This window comes from Salvia miltiorrhiza, chromosome 1, assembly GCF_028751815.1.
Source record: "Salvia miltiorrhiza cultivar Shanhuang (shh) chromosome 1, IMPLAD_Smil_shh, whole genome shotgun sequence".
Classification (NCBI taxonomy): Eukaryota; Viridiplantae; Streptophyta; class Magnoliopsida; order Lamiales; family Lamiaceae; genus Salvia; species Salvia miltiorrhiza.
In genome coordinates this window covers 40,512,877-40,525,742 of record NC_080387.1, presented here as the reverse complement: position 1 = coordinate 40,525,742, position 12,866 = coordinate 40,512,877, and positions in this window count along the sequence as shown.

Sequence of the window (12,866 nt, the reverse complement as noted above, 5' to 3'; positions counted from 1 at the left end):
GCAAAGAATGAAGTCGAAATTAATAGTTGTCCACCAAATTAATTTTAATAAATTTTATTTTCTTTATTCTCCATAAATATACATAGGTGCTTTTGGCATGAGTTTTAATGAAAAATTGTTTTGAATATTGATAGTGAAAAAAGGGTCTCACATTATTGTTAAATAGATTGTGGGTAAATAATGTAATACAAGGATACAATTGTAAAAAATATATATGGAGTAGTGTGCAAAAATAAGGTATGCATAAATTTGAGAGACGTACCAAAAATGAAATATATGCATAAATATGGGGGACGGGGTGAGTAATTTTTACATCACAATATTTTCTCCCTTATTTGGTCAACTTTCTCTCTCATCTGATTTTCTGGATCGCCCCCCCCCCCCCCACCATCTCTCCTGTCTCTATAGTATTTTCTCTAGTGAGGGAGGCGTTCATTTTATTAGATATTTAGTTTGACCTAGTTCTCTTATTTGTATTTACTTTTTTCGGTCTTATTCTCCATTGAAATTAGTTGAAGTTAGTTCCAGTGACGTGGTTTTCTCAGTTATTTATCCAAATATATATACTTTTTGTGTTTCATGTCAGCACTTGGTATGAAAGAGCATAATCGTACCATTTGTGTCAACACAATATTTGGCACGAATTGTTTGAATAAGTCATTTCGTATTATTCGTGTCAAGTGTTAGCACAATAGACCTTGGAACGAATGAAACAGATGGTGCTAGTGGGCCATTTGGGCCATTCGTGCCATACCTTGGCACGACACATCTTGAAACGAATGGTACTAAAAAAAATCATTTGTACCATTTCGTCGCAAAAAATACTCCATTCGTTCACGAAAAAGAGTCTCGTTTGAGGATGAACACATGTCATAATAAAGTTGTTATAAAAAGGATAAAAGTACAATTTGTAAGGGTAGTATTAGTATAAAAAGGTAAAACAAATTTACATTATTAGTTAAAGAATGGAATAAAAGTACAATTTATAATTAAATATAGAAGAGAAGGTATGATATGATGATTCAAAAGGTGAACTGAGACTCTATTTTGTGGGAAAAAAGGGGTAAATAAGGCTCTTTTTTCGTGGACGGAAGGAGGAGCAATTTGTTCAAATTACAATTTTGAATTACAACAACAAAATAACACGAAATCTGATAGATGTTATGTGGAGTGTTGGCCCAATTCTCATTAAAATTCCCCAAGCCCAAACCCGAGCCCACCTTTCCTTTAAACTCTCAGCCCAAGCCCATCCCCTTTATATCCAACCTCCCCTCAACCAAACCCTAAATCCCTCTCCTACCTTGCGCCGCTGTGATCTCTCTCTCCCATCTGCGCCCTTCCAGTTCCCTCCGCCGCCCGACTCCTCGGTTCTCCTTCCGTCTTCAATTCTCCACCCCCTTCCCGATGCCTCCCACCCTTTTTAATCTGGCCCTAATTCTTCACAGCAATGGGAAGGTCTTCAGGCAATTTTCTTGAGAAGGCTCTGCTAATCCTTCTAAGTTTTCTCTCCTGTGTGTGAACGAGACCTTCTCTGTTGCTGTGAGAGTTATCACCGGATTCCTGCCCACCGGATTCCTGATTGGTGATACTCTGGTTGATTGTGAAGTCATCGGAATTCCTGCCCTTAGGATTCCTGCTGTTGGTGACTGACCATCTGAGATCTGAGTGCCGATTTGCTCTCACCGTTCCTTTGTGCTGTCATCATTAACTCTGCCGGAAGAAGCCGAGTCTACCGTGGGAAAATCTGAGCCAAAGTGTCCCGAGGACACATTTTCCCACTTCAATCATTTCTGCTCTTTCCTGCTTTTTCTGTCTCTTTCTGTTTTCTTCACTTTGTATCAGTTTACTTGTTGGTTTCTTGGTGTTCTACAGGTACAGGTACAGAGGAGTGAAGACGAAGAAGAAGAAGGAACGAGAAGTGGATCTTGGCACTAGAGTGTCGAGTGAGAAGGACCGGAGGTTCGGGAAATAAGAGGAGTAATCCCGGCAAGGCGAAGATACCCAACAGTGGTATCAGAGCCACGGGGACCTTGCCGGGGCTCCCCCCGAACACATCCCTCTCACCCCGCCGCCCTTTGGCTGCGCCGACTCGCTCCCAACGAGCAAGGTTTTGGTAAGACCGACTCTTCCCCTACCTGGGAAGTCGGCTCTGGTAAATTGGCTTAAGACCCTAAAACTCCTAGTCATTAGGATTGGGTTGCCTGCTGTTTTTTGTTCTTTTACCTGTTTTTTGTCTGGTATCTTGCGATCCTGTTACCCTTTTTGCTTCCGCTTGTTGCCTTGTCATCTCGATAAACCTCTGGCATTCAAAGCCAAGTAAGGTTCTCCCTTGCATTTGGTCCAGTTCGTCTGGATTCTCCTTTAAAGGAGTCTCCTCGTGCGAGTACCCTGGAAATCAAGGGAGAAAGGGGGCTATCTAGACAGGTTGTGTGTGCTTTGGTTCCTTACTGTTTCCGCTGATTGTTTTGCTCTCTCTGGTGTTTCTGCTTTGTTCTGTAAAAGCTCTCTTGGATTGAGAGTTTTACCCTTCTTTGGACTCAGATAGTCCTCTTGGAACTCTTGGAACTTCTTGGAGGGACCAGTGTGAAACCTTGCTCTACAGATCAATCTGTGCTGAGATCTGGGCTCTTCCCTGCTCCTGAACTCCAGAAGTTTCCTTCCTTGAGGTCCTAGTGACCTTTTGTTGTGGTGTTACTTGCTCTGTGGTCTGACTGACCTGTTACTCTGGTGTGGCTGCTGGGATTTTCTGTGAAAAGTGTGTTTGCTTAAGTGCTGCATCTGCATTCACCATGAACAACATGCATTTGGTGCCATTCAATGGCCGAGATGATTTTCAAGATTGGAAGACCAAAATAGAGTGCATTTTAGTCAAAGAAAAGGTTAAAAAAGCTTTATTATCTAAAATTGACAAGTCTGTGACTGATGAAAAACTGCATGATATGAATGATAATGCTAGGGCTACCATTTTGTTAAATCTAAGCAGTTCTGTGGTTAGGAAAGTATCTCATCATTTATGTGCTAAAGATTTATGGGATGACTTGAACTCTATTTACTCCACTTCATCTGAAGAATCTGCATGGACCTTACAAAATCAATTTATGAATTTTCAAATGGATCCTTCAAAGGAAGTTGATTCAAATCTTGATGATTTTCATAAACTTTTGCATGATTTAAAAATTGCTGGAGATGACAGTATTGAGAAGTATGCCCCTCAGATTCTGTTAGGTTCTATTCCTGAGTCCTTTTCTGAAGTAAAATCAGCTTTAAAATATGGTGGGTCTAAGGTTTCTTGTGAGATGATTGTCAATGGTCTTAAGACCAAGGAAAATGAACTTAAACTGCAAAAACCCAAGTCTCTTCAGGGTGAGGTTATGTATGTGAATAAGGATAATCAAAGAAACCCTCATCATCATTTTTCAAAGGGCCAGAAGTCTGATCATCATAAAAATGCTGCTCCAACTGAACAGAGGGAAGACAATAGGTTTGATCATAATCAAAATCAAAATAGGAATCAAAATCCTGATCAGAAACCTAGGAAAGTGTGTTGGAATTGTGGAAAACCGGGGCATTTCATAAATAGGTGCAAATTACCTAAAAAAAATAAGAACTTTGTTCCTAATGAGCCTAAACAGCATGCAAACAATGTTTTTGAAGAAGATGGTGTCTACATGGTCCATGATTATGATTTTCAGTACATTAATTACTCAAATGCTGTGTCTAAATCTGTTAGTTCAAATGAGTGGTTAATTGACTCTGGTTGTACATTTCATGTGACCCCATTTGAGCATATGTTTCAAAACCTTCAGTTGGTCAAGTCTGGGCATGTTTCTTTGGCTGATGGTCAGAGTTGTGATATCTTGGGTAAAGGTGATGTCTGTCTAAAATTTGAAAATGGGAGTCTCCTTACCTTGAATGATGTTAGATTTGTACCAAACTTGAAATTCAGCCTGCTTTCAGTGTCCAAAATTGCTGATAAAATGCTAAATGGTTCTGTGAACTACTTGAGATTCCAATTTGAAAAAGACTCTATGCTTTACTTTACTGCTCCAAGAAAGGGAGATTTGTATGCTGTAAGTGCTGAGTCAGTTCCTTTACCTGTTGCTAATGTGGTCCATGAGGACAAATCTGCACTCTGGCATGCTAGATTAGGGCACATGAGTAACAAAGACATGGAAATTTTGAAAAAATCTGGTGTGTTTGGCAATGATAAGATCTCTGAAATTCCTTTATGTGAACCATGTGTGATGGGAAAACACCATAAGTCTGCTTTTCCAGTTTCTGTTCCTTATCCTAGGAAGCATGTTAGCACTGAAATACTTGAATACCTGCATGCTGATGTTTGGGGTCCTGCTAAAGTGCCCACTCATGGTGGAAACATGTATTTTCTATCTGTCATTGATGATTTTTCAAGAAAAACTTGGGTCTTTTTAATGAAAAACAAGTCTGATGTGTTTGAAAAATTGTCAACGTGGGCTACACAGATTCAAAATCAAACTGGAAAAAGGATTAAATGCATTAGGACAGATAATGGTCTTGAATTCTGTAATCATGCTATGGATAACTGGTGCATTGAGTCTGGTATCATGAGGCATAAGTCTGTCCCTTACACTCCACAGCAAAATGGAGTGGTTGAAATGATGAATAGAACTCTCCTTGAGAGAGTTAGGAGCATGCTTGTTGCATCTGGTTTGTCTAAACATTTTTGGGGGGAGGCCCTCATGACTGCTGTGTATTTGATCAACAGATCTCCTTCTGTTCCCTTACTTGGCAAACTACCAGAATCTGTGTTTTATGATAAACCTGTTTGTTTGAAACATTTGAGAGTGTTTGGGTGTGCTGCCTATGTTTACCAAAATGTTGGGAAACTAGAACCTAGGGTTAAGAAATGCATATTCCTTGGTTATCCTGAAGGGGTAAAAGGCTATAGGTTGTGGGATAGGTCAGTTCCTGGATTCAAAACTTGTGTGAGCAGAGATGTGTCCTTCAATGAGTTTAACTTCCCTTGTTTATCTGAACCCTCACACTCTGCTACTCCAAGTGAGGTGGAGAAAATGCATGTCTATGACTTCAACAGGTATGAGTTTATGTTCACCCCAACCATGGATCCTCCTGAGGTGGATCCTCTGCCTTATGATCCTCCTACCATGACTGAGCATGCTGAAACTAACCCCACTCCCAACCCGGAACTCAACATTGATCCCACCAACTCAGCACCTCCTGATAATACTCCTTTGAATGACTATCAACTTGCTAGGGACAGAGAAAGGAGGAACATCAGACCTCCTGCTCGGTTTGATGATTATAACTTGTCTATGTATGCATTCAATGTGTTCAACAATGTGGATTACTCTGAACCCTGCACTTATTCTGATGCTGTTAATTCTGCTGATTCTGATAAGTGGCTGACTGCTATGAATTCTGAAATGAAGTCTCTGCATGATAATGAAACTTGGATTTTAGTCAAGAAACCTGAGGACTGTTCTGTTGTTGAGTGTAAATGGTTGTTTAAAGTCAAGCATGAAACTAATAACATTAGATACAAGGCTAGACTTGTAGCTAAAGGTTTCACTCAAAAAGAAGGCATTGACTATAATGAAATATTTGCTCCTGTTGTTAAGTTCACCACTGTGCGCATTATGCTTGCTTTATGTGCTCATTTTAACTGGGAACTGAAGCAAATGGATGTTACTACTGCCTTCCTTCATGGTGATCTTGAAAATGACATTTATATGAAACAGCCTGAGGGATTTGTGAGTGATGAGTTTCCTGATCATGTGTGTTTGCTGAAAAAGTCCCTATATGGTCTTAAACAGTCTCCAAGACAATGGAATCTCAAATTTGACCAATGCATGCAGAACTTGAACTTTTCTAGAAGTCAATATGATCATTGCTTGTATTACTCAAATTCTGAACCTCCTGTGTTTCTGTTATTATATGTGGATGACATGCTTTTACTTGGCCCTTGTCTGCAAACCATTGAAAATGTGCAGAAAAAGTTGTGTGAAAACTTTGACATGAAAAATCTTGGTGATGCCAAGAAAATTTTGGGCATGAGCATAGAAAGAGATAGGGAGAAATCCACCCTGTTGTTGCATCAAAGTGATTATGTGAAACAAGTTCTTTTGAAATTCAATATGGAAAATTGCAGATCTGTAACTGTGCCTCTTGGTTCACATTTTGAATTAAGCAAAAAGCAATGCCCTAAAACTGATCTTGAACTTGAAGAAATGAGAAACATTCCATATGCTAATGCTATAGGCTCTGTCATGTACTTGATGATTAGTACTAGGCCAGATATTGCGTATGCTGTTTCTTGTTTAAGTAGATATATGGCAAATCCTGGTGCTTCTCATTGGGAAGCTTTGAAATGGTTGCTCAGATACTTGAAGTCTACTATGCATTATGGTCTGAATTTTGCTAAGGCTCAAGATGGCATTAAATGTGTTGGATATGTTGATTCTAACTATGCAAATGATATAGATAGTAGGAAGTCATCTACTTCTTATGTATTCACTTTGTGTAATGCCTGCATTAGTTGGAAATCCCAATTGCAAAACGTTGTTGCCTTGTCTACTACTGAATCTGAGTATATTGCTGCAACTGAGGCTGTGAAAGAAGCTCTTTGGCTTGATGGTTTGCTGTCTGAAATTAGATACATTGATGATAAACCCATTGTTTTCTCTGATAGTCAATCTGCCATTCAACTATGCAAAAACCCTGTGTTCCATGATAGAACTAAGCATATTGCTGTTAAATATCACTTCATTAGGGATGTAGTTGAAAAAGGAGATGTTTTGCTTGATAAGATTCCCTCTGAATTCAATCCTGCTGATATGGGCACCAAGTGTCTTCCAGTTGCAAAGCTGGAATCTTGCTTGGAAACTTTGAATATAGGTCCCGGTTAATCCTTTTGTGTCTTTGTGTGACAAGCTCAGCCTCTGTGGCTGCTTGTCTCTTCTGTGTTTTTTGTTTTTTCTTCCTTTTGCATGTTTTTGTGTTGACCTTATTCTGCCTTTTGTGTTCTGTTTGCCTGCTTTGGTCCTGTTTTTTGTCTTCTGTTTATGATTCTCTTTGCTCTGTTTGTGTGTACCTGCCTTGTTCTGCTTAATTTGTTGACTGCTCTGTATGTTTGTGTGTGTTTTGTGGTGTCTGTGTGTCTTCAATGATAACCCTTTAGGTTTGAGAAATGGTGATTTCCCTTTGGGTTGGTCTCTGTTGTTGAGATTGAGTTAAATATGCATAATATTTTTCTCACCCTCTATTATCTTGTCTTTGTGATAGGATGATAGTAAAAATGGCTGTGATGATAAAGCTCGAATCAAAGGCTGGCTCTTCCCTGGTAACTTAATGATCATTGTGCCAAAGGTGGAATGTGGAGTGTTTGCCCAATTCTCATTAAAATTCCCCAAGCCCAAACCCGAGCCCACCTTCCCTTTAAACTCTCAGCCCAAGCCCATCCCCTTTATATCCAACCTCCCCTCAACCAAACCCTAAATCCCTCTCCTACCTTGCGCCGCTGTGATCTCTCTCTCCCATCTGCGCCCTTCCAGTTCCCTCCGCCGCCCGACTCCTCGGTTCTCCTTCCGTCTTCAATTCTCCACCCCCTTCCCGATGCCTCCCACCCTTTTTAATCTGGCCCTAATTCTTCACAGCAATGGGAAGGTCTTCAGGCAATTTTCTTGAGAAGGCTCTGCTAATCCTTCTAAGTTTTCTCTCCTGTGTGTGAACGAGACCTTCTCTGTTGCTGTGAGAGTTATCACCGGATTCCTGATTGGTGATACTCTGGTTGATTGTGAAGTCATCGGAATTCCTGCCCTTAGGATTCCTGCTGTTGGTGACTGACCATCTGAGATCTGAGTGCCGATTTGCTCTCACCGTTCCTTTGTGCTGTGATCATTAACGCTGCCGGAAGAAGCCGAGTCTACCGTGGGAAAATCTGAGCCAAAGTGTCCCGAGGACACATTTTCCCACTTCAATCATTTCTGCTCTTTCCTGCTTTTTCTGTCTCTTTCTGTTTTCTTCACTTTGTATCAGTTTACTTGTTGGTTTCTTGGTGTTCTACAGGTACAGGTACAGAGGAGTGAAGACGAAGAAGAAGAAGGAACGAGAAGTGGATCTTGGCACTAGAGTGTCGAGTGAGAAGGACCGGAGGTTCGGGAAACAAGAGGAGTAATCCCGGCAAGGCGAAGATACCCAACATGTTACTAAATGTTTGAACTAAATCTACATTTTCTTCATATATCTAGAACTGGATCTCACATATCTAATAGATCTAAAACTAAATTTGGAGACGACTGCATGGAAGCAAAGTTTAATAGATTCTGGAGATGATGGCGACAATAACGGTGAATCAGAGAAGAGAATGACTTGGCGTAAGTGATGGTAGCGACGAAGATAATCGAAAAATAGGATGACGATTGCGGTATTTGAGAGAGAGAGAGAAACAGAGTATGTGGGTAATCTGTATGCATTACTTTAGGAGCAATTTTGTCAAATTACTAAAATTTGGCTAAAAGCTTTACGACTTAAATTTGTGGCCAACTATTAATTTCCACTGTCTATATACAAAATTTTGCCTCTATTAGAATTTCTCCAAGCTTACGTATTTGAATGGAATAAAATCAAGCAAGTTACCTCAGATTATAGAATCCGTCAAGAAAAATTGAGCCCTACAATTTATTTTACTAAACAATATATAGATTACCCTATGTTATTTTAATCTATCTAACCTAATTAGTATTTACACCCTGTGCACTAAAAATATTTTTTTATTGCTATATTTATATAAAATTAATGTCAACTCAACTATCATATTTATAAATATTAATTTTAATTGAATATGTTTGGGTTTCATATTAAAAAAATTAAAAAATAAAGAAGAACCGCAATAATAAAAATTGATATTAATGAAAAGATTAAAAAAAGTTAAAAAATGAAAAAATAAATTATTCAATAAAAAATGATAAGTAGAGAGATTTTTTTTTTAAAAAAATTAATCTTTAAATAAATATAACTTACACATTTTAAATTAAATAGTTACATAAACAATATCAAATTAAAGCTCTTATCATGATCTTTAATTTGAAATGCATACTAAATATTTTATAATTAGTCGAATTTCACAATTTAAAAAAAATTAAATTAAAAAAAATAATTTACAAATAAACCTTCAATTTTATTATAAATACAAAATTGCCACTCAATTTTAAAATTATTTTTAAATTGAAATCTTGGCCCTTTGATATAGTATAGATGGTTAGAAGACATATAAATGCAAAAAAAATGTAACTACCGATATGAAAAAATGTAAGGAATTGATGAATTTCGTAGCACGTACTTGAGTCTTAACGTTAGTTTGAAAAGAGGATTGGAAAACTCGGATAAATTAAGGATATATAGAAATGAAAAGTTATCACTTATCAGGCTGAAAATGGTTGTTGGAAATGGGAATCACAGTGAAAGTAAATTCTTTGTCAACGAAATCATTAATTAATGAATTAATCGTGTTTAGACTTTTTAAGTCGACATGTTAAACAGCAGTAAAGAAAGTCTTCTCAGATATGCCGTTCATAATGCAACAACCCTCTTCGAATTTACTGGATAAGTTGGTCAATACATTTGAATTAACATGCCCAGCCCAGTCGTTATAAGAAATTATCACACACATAAACAATATAATAATAGGATTAGGGGATTTTATTTTCTCTTTTTAGGTGGCATATCTCGATTTTTTTAATTTATATATTTCTTAATTCTCTTTAATTCTTTTTTTTTTTTTTTTTTGATCGGGCAAAGTCATGTTAGATGTTAGTAGTTAGTTCCCCATCCACTCCAAGAACCACCTTGTCTCTTCATTCACCAAATTCACCTTATATCTCCAATCTCCAATTCGCTCCCAAGAGGGATCGAACCCGGGTCACTTCACTTAAGTGAGGACCTGGTGGCCAGTGGGCTAAGCCCCCTGGTTTCTCTTTAATTCTTTTTAGATCACACACAATGGTGAAAAAATAAAGAAAAATTACTCGCACGCATACGGGATTGAACCCAAAATCTCTCACAAATGAGAGTTTTTGGGTGTCTCAGTTTTGTCACTTGAGCTAGGCTTCATCGGCCTTAATTTTCTTTAATTCTTATTTTTCTCCTTCAGTTTTATTTTTCTCACAACTTCTATTCCACATTGCTTTCTAATCATATTTAACCTTGAATAAACTCTATATAAATAGTTATGTAATATCTCATTCTACATACGTTTTGCACCTTAAATTTGATTTGACTGATTAATTAATTAGTTGGTCAAATAAATAGTTATATTTTTTCATCAAAATTTTAATTTAATTTGACTAATAATAATCTAGACAATAACTAAGTTTGACAAATAATAAAAGTCCATATTAAAACGATGAATTAATAAATTTAATTTTTCTTATGTTATTTTTTTTAATTTACTAATTCTATGATTAAACATAAAACAATTAAGTTTGTGTACATGATTTTTATTATATGTTAGAACAATGAATTAACAAATTTTATTTTCCGAGATTAATCTTTGCAGCTTCCATTTCTCAATTACTCAACAAAATATCAAATTCAGTATATAGATTATGTTTGTGTACATGATTTTTATTATATGAAGTTTAAGAATTGATAACTACTAACCCGTGTATGACTTATATTTCATTGGCTTCTTTAAATTCATATATTTGCTTATTTATATTCATATATATTTATTGATAATAAAATATTGGATTTATTTTTCAAAAAAATAAAATTTGAAACAAATAGTAATTTTATATTCCATGATATCGTTTTTACATTGTGAGCGGCACAGATTTTAAGAAAATAGTGAATAGTAGTGTGAGTGGAGTTTAGGTCCCACTATAAATGTGTGGACAAAAATAAAGTGTTATGTTGACACGCTACTGTTTATAAATAGAAGTGAAAATGATAATGTGAACGGACTAAAATGACAAAAGGGGAAACGATATCGTGGACGGAAAGAGTATGAGACTTCATAAATTGGAATTTCACATCGATTTTTTATATGAGTTCATATTTAAATGGTAAATTAAATTTATTATTAAAAAACTATGTATAACAACATATAGCATTTTATTAGATTAATTGGATAACACATTGTTAATTTATTTGAAATAGTTAATTAATTTTAAATATGCTTTATTGTATAAAATTAAAAAGATCAAATAATTTAGTTTTATTTTTTCTTATAAATTCAAACTAACCAACTTATACGAATTATTACTAATTTTTTCAAACTAAAAATGTTACTTGGTGTAACTAGATTAACCAATAATCGAACTGAAAAATTCAATTATTTGATGTTGCTTCGAGGGAAATTTAGTTTAGCGTAGATATGAAAACTTTAAATTTAAGTTATTTGAATTCAATTTTTAAAAATAATGAGTTTACCAGAATACCAACCGTTGGAGAAAATTATAAAGTTTTGAATTAATGCCAAAACCCTAAACTGATGTATATGTCATAGATTCTATCTTGTAGACTGCAGCTCACGTGTTAAAGACTGTTCATTTAATTATATTTACAGATTGCATCCTAAAGAGCTGAACTGGAGGTTCAACGGAATGAATTACTAAATATAGCATGCAAAAGTGATAAAGATTTCACTAAGGAGGCGTTTACTTTGGAGGATTACTCTAGGTAGATAAAAATAGTAAATCTCATCTCTTGTTTACTTAGATAGATTAAAACTTTAGGATATCCCAAAATCATTGATTATTTCTATCATTTAAGCGAGTTTTGCTTGATTTTTATCCCGTGGAAAATGTGGGATTGGAGAAATCCTACTCTTGAGGATAAAAATACAGTAATACTCACTCATCCACATGATCAATCATGCAAAGTAAATGTCCCCTACGCATGGAACGTGAACGGATGAAAGTATCAGTTTACTAGAATTGATTGAAGGACCGAAGCTAACATATGCCCAATTAAATCACTTATGCTACGCCAACCCTAAAGTCAAGAGTTAAAAGTGAAGTCAATCTCGGAAGTGTATGAAGCAAGACGGACATTTAATGCTGCAGCCATCTGCTTTTAATGAATATCCCACTTTTTCATACGAAAGTCCAACATAGTATGAGGATACCACAAGAATGACAACATCTGTTCTGTACGAAACTGCAGACTACTGACAACACCTCTCCTTGAAATTCAACTGAAATTTTTTGAAGTTAACCATAGCAATTTGAAGATGTTCTCTCCAAATAAATTATTCAGAGATCGGTTTATAAATACCCCAAGGTATTCTAGCGAGAAGACCACCAAAACGTTGTGAATTTGAAATCTCTCAAGCACTCAACGTATTTAGAAGAAGAGTATCATCAAAGTGTTTACAAATTTTCATATGGAATTACACAATTTGTTCTTCTGTATTTGCATATAAACATTCCCTTAATCTAGACAATTAATCTTGGTACTCTCAGGCTAGATCCGAGCACACTATCAAACCACTATTCTTATTGTAACAGTGTGCTCATAGTTGGAAACCCAACCTAAAACCCCTTACCTTTGTAAAAGTAAGGTGTTAGTGTTAGAAGGAAGTCAACAAGTAAGCTACAAGTTCGTAATCTGAAAGTTAAAGATTTGTAATTGAAATTGCAAATGTGAAAATAGTTCTCAACGGTTATGGTCCTATAACCTATGGACCAGTCTAACTCAACTGACTGATCAACCTGAACTTGCAACTATAAAAGCAAGGAATCCAAGTTAAGGGATTGTCCTGTAAACCAGGACTGTGGACATAAGAGTTTGTTCTGAATTACATAAAATTAATTGTGTCGTTTACTAAGCTTTTATGTTTCAGTTTGCTATATTGTTTAAACTGCTCA